This window comes from Alligator sinensis, unplaced genomic scaffold, assembly GCF_000455745.1.
Source record: "Alligator sinensis unplaced genomic scaffold, ASM45574v1 scaffold615_1, whole genome shotgun sequence".
Taxonomy (NCBI): Eukaryota; Metazoa; Chordata; order Crocodylia; family Alligatoridae; genus Alligator; species Alligator sinensis.
In genome coordinates, this window is record NW_005841982.1 from 674,289 (window position 1) to 679,414 (window position 5,126).

Here is a 5,126-nt window from a genome sequence, read left to right on the forward strand (position 1 = left end):
CCCCCCCCCGCCACATCGCGCCGCGTCTGCCCGGCCCAGCTCCCCAGCGCCGCCGCCGCCCACCCGGGCCGGGCTGGGCCAGGAGGAGCCAGGCGGGGCGGTGACAGGCTCAGACCTGCTCCCAGCTGCTCTGCTCTGATCTGCTCAGCAGCGCCCAGCACGGCCGCTCCCTGGGAGCGCGGTGGGAAGAGGCGCCCGGGGCCTTTGGGACAATGACGGGATTCATTCATTTCTGCCGCATCTACGAGACCTGAGCGGAGGGGTCTCCCCGCGGGGCGGACAGCTCGCTCCGGGCCGCACCCTGCCGGGCCCAGGTGGCTGCGCTGCTCCGCTGTCAGCCTTCTTCACAGGGGTGCAGGCGGGAGCCGTGCGGGGCTAAGGACAGAGGCAGACAAGGGTCTTTGGGTGAATCTGGTATCTTTTAGTAGACCAACTTAAATAGTTGGAAAAAAATTAAATAGCTGGGAAAAAATGTAAACCTGAAAGCTTGCTAAAATTTTCTCCCCCGACTATGTAGGTTGGTTTAGTAAAAGGTATGAGATTCACCCAAAGCTATTCAGAGGTGATTGATAACTAAAATGGGATCCTGGTTTTCTCTGATTTAAAAAAAATCCCCAATTTTTGGTTAAAAAAAAGTGACCCCAAATCCACGTTTCCATGATTAAAATCAAACTAGATCTAACTATCTAGATAGATAGATAGATAGATAGATATTAGTGGTGTTTGATTTTAATCATGGAAACGTGGATTTGGGGTCTAGATAGATAGATAGATAGATAGATATCAATATTATTCTATCTGTAGATAGATAGATAGATAGATAGATAGATATTAGCGGTGTTTCATTTAAATCACAGAAAACGTGGATTTGGGGTTACTTTTTGGGATTTGTGGGTCACATATTTCCATGATTAAAATGAAACACCACTAACATCTATCTCTATCTCTATCTAGAGATAGATATAATTCTACTATAGATAGATAGATAGATAGATATTAGTGGTGTTTCATTTAAATCATGGAAAACATGGATTTGGGGTTACTTTTTGGGATTTGGGGTTCACATGTTTCCATGATTAAAATGAAACACCACTAATATATAGATATATCTATATATATAATAAAAATAATCTAAAATATAGATTTATCTAGATTTATCTATATTTTAGTGGTGTTTCATGTTAATCATGGAAACGTGGATTTGGGGTTACTTTTTTAACCAAAAATTGGGGATTAATTAACCAGGATCCCTGCTGATAAGGGATTAGTAGTTACGAGGGTTTTCTCCCTCCCAGCTCCAAGCAGCCGGATTCATGAAAGCAAGAAGCAAGATTAGACTGGTAATGTATTTTATGGGAAGAGCTATCAAATCCATTCTAGTTGTCCTTGAGCACAGAGTCCGCCCCCAAGTCTGGATTGGGCTTTTTTTTTTCCCTTCATGTGATTTTTCCATTCTGAACAGTGACTTTGCATAGATTCTGTGTTGTTGTAGGCCAAAGCGAAATACTACCAAATGATTTGTTTCTTGCATATTCCCTGAATCATCATCACTGCAATTACACTCTGGCACTAACAAAAACAAAGTACTTCTTTTCTCTATTGAAAGAGGCCTGTTTTTCTCTCTGACTTTCTCAGGAGAAGCCTGTTAAAAAAAGTGTCATTGAAACATTCACAGCTCTCAAAGTGCCTGATCCTGCACCTGTTTCAGGGATAAAGGTTGTAGCTGTGTTGGTCTAAACAGCAAAAGCAGTCAGTGTGGTAGAGATGATATCTCTTATTAGAACAACTAGACAGCTGCAAAAAAATTCTTTACTTGCAAGCTTTTGGGCTCGTGTGCCCTTCCCCAGGCAAAGGAGAATGCAAAGATTGTAACATTTCTCCTAGGTAGAAATGAAACTTCATATTGCACAAGAGAGCTGGAGGGTAGTGTAAGTTTTTCTGGCTGGAAAAGTTGATTTTATGCAAATTAGGCTCTGGTAAAAGTTGGAGCAGTTTACTTACCTCAAAGGTGTCTGATGGCAAGCAGGATGTTGAATTATGCTTCTTTCTTGTTAAGGTGTTTCATACAGCACAGGAGTACTGGTGATGGAAAGGTCTGCCTGGGCCAGGAAGTTCTGTTGTGTTCAGGCTGCTCTGCAAGCATGCAAATTTGGCTCGAAACAAAAGGTTGGAGCGTGTTAGCTGCTAGGTCTCAGGGTGCTGAATTTTACTGATCCTGCACATACATTCTACTATGAATAATCTTCTTAATATAATCCAATTATGATAACAGGCAGCATAGCTAACTGTGTTTGCAGTATCAGGCCACAAACTCATTTTTATGGTAGGGATTTTGTTTTGTAAAGTGCCACTCCCTGACATGCCCTGGCTTTACAAGTAGACATATGACATTGTCATTTAACATTTTTTATTCCCATTCTTTCACAACATCTGATAAAGTGAATTTCAGTTCATGAAAACTTGTGAGATATAGAAATCTTCTTTGGTTAGTCTATAAGGCGCAAATCTACCCTGCCTTCTGCATGACACATCTCATGATTAAAGAAAGCACTATTGATGTAACAAGCGGGGGGTGTGGGGTGGTGAGTGGGGCAACCACCCAGGGCACTGAAGCAAAGAGGTGCTAACAGGCACTGCCCTGTCAGGGCAGAGCATGGGTCAAAGCCACGAGTGGCTCATTTGCGGGGGCCACAGGGACAGGGGAAGGCAGCTTTCACCACTGTGTGCACTTCTGGGCAAGCATGGGAAAGCATGTGCCCCCCAGATCTGTGCATGGGGCAAGGACAGGCTGACACTGTGGGCTTTGTCCCGGACACCAAACTTCCTTGCCACGGTACTGGAAAGCACTTTCAGATACAAGTTTCAAATCAACAGACTCTTGGCTCCTCTGCACAAGATGCTACTGTGCGGTCGTTAATGCACATTTATTTAGTACTTGTAATAGCAAGTGCTAAATAAATGCACAGTAACCAGAGTTACTGTGCAGTAGCATGGGCAAACATATTTTAAGTGACACTACTTCGCAGTAGTGTATTAGCCCTAATCTTGGTGTGACACCCTACTGCGCAGTATTTTTTGGCTACCGTGCAGTCAGTGTCTGGTGTAGATGCATTCTCTGTAACACGCTTCTTATTTTTATAATATAGGTCAAGGAAGGGAGTGTATGTGGACTTCTTGGGAATTAAAAGTTATATATCTCCAGACATTCAGATACTTCTGTGAGCATGGCAGACACTCTAGACATATCTCCATACATTCAGACACTTCTATGAGCAACAAAATGCCATGATATGGCTGCTTGCTGGGGAACTCCCGAGCAAGTGTCCATATCATGGCATTTCATTGCAAATTGCATTTTTCATTAAAATAATTTTCATGAAAAATGTGAAATCCAGATTTAAACCAGGCCCTACTTCTTGGGTTGAGCCTGCCTCTGGTTGTTGATACTGATACAGCAGCAGGTTTGTTTAACAGATGCTGTGGGGTTTGAATACATTATGCCATGCACCCAAGTCCACAAGCACCCTGCAGACTGGAAATGAATGCTTAAATTGCTCTGGATTCATCTCTCTGCATCTACTCCCAAGTCCTCAGTCTCTGAGAGCAGGCACTGCGGGTATTTAAGTCCTGTTTAAACTCCTAGTTTGCCAATCTGGATCTCCTTGTCCTATATTTTACCTCCTCTGAACCCACTGGTTGCATAATGCAGAATCAGAACTTTCATTGCATCAGAAAAAACTGCTGCCATAATAATCAGGTAATATGGTTGTGTTGGCAGGAGATAATCACTATCGGCAAGCAAAGTGTTCAAAAGTGACTTTTGTAAGTTGTGTTTAAGACTGGAACTTCACTTCTAAACAGATATGATCCCCTTTGCTGTGGACACCTGGCAGATGTTAAAGAACTGTTTCCATCAGTCTTTTTAACACAATATTCCCTCTCTGCTTGAACGCTGTTATTACCTTAAATGGCGCTCAAGAACAGTATTTGAAAAGTGTCGTAATATCAAGAGGACCTAAATGACTATGCCAAAGTAATATTAAATGTCTAATTAAAACTTACTAAAGAAAGGCATTAAAATTTAAGACTGATATCCTTGAAGTGCACTTTTGTGCATAAATATTGCTGTAATTTTTACATGTTGCATGAACTAAATTATTAAAGCAGAGATTTTTGGCTGGTGTAAATTGGTGTAACCCAATTGAAATAATAGAATAACTGAATCATAGAAAATTAGGATTAGAAGGGACCTCAGGAAGTCATCTAGTCCACCCCCCTGCTCAAAGCAGGACCATTCCCAACTAGATCATCCCAGCTAAGGCTTTGTCTAGATGGGTCTTAAAAACCTCCAAGGATGGAGATTCCACAATCTATTTGGGTAAACTGTTCTAGTGTTTTACTAACCTCCTAGTGAGAAAGTTTTTCCTAATATCTAGCCTAAATTTCCCTTGCTGAGACTTGAGACCATTGCTCCTTGTTCTGTTTTCTGCCACCACTGAGAACAGTTTAGCTCAATCCTCTTTGGAACCTTTTTTCAGGTAGTTGAAGGCTGCTATTAAATCCCCCCCCTCAGTATGGAGGTAGACCAGTTTTTGCTTTTGGAGGTTCTGACTCTGTATGTTATCCATTAGTAGACAAAGTGAAGTATTTTCTAGATTAAGTTTTAGCTTAAACTTCAAACCTCTTCTTTTTTTGTAAAATGTATCTTGTTGAACTCCACAAGACTAGTTGCTTGTATAATTTAGGCAAAAACTGGTCGCAAATGATACCTTATCTATAATAACCTATAAAGTGTCGTGGAAACACACACAGCATACTTTTGGGTCAGGTCAGCAGAAGCTTTTATTCAAAAGAAACTACAGCTGTAGGGGGGATTCCAAAGTGACATGGATTTCTCAAGCACTTGGAAGGGGTCCCCCCACAAGAGCAAAATCAGGAGGCTTATATACTTTTTAACAGTTGCTTACAACTCACGTGATCATATAGTGAAATTAGCATGAAAAGCGGCTATAATATTACTTAATTATTTCTTTGCTGTAATCAGGATGGGAACTAATGGGGGAGGCAAGGTTAGTTCACAAACCTCCTTCTTGCACCTGCAAATCAGAGTTGTACATACTTTTTTG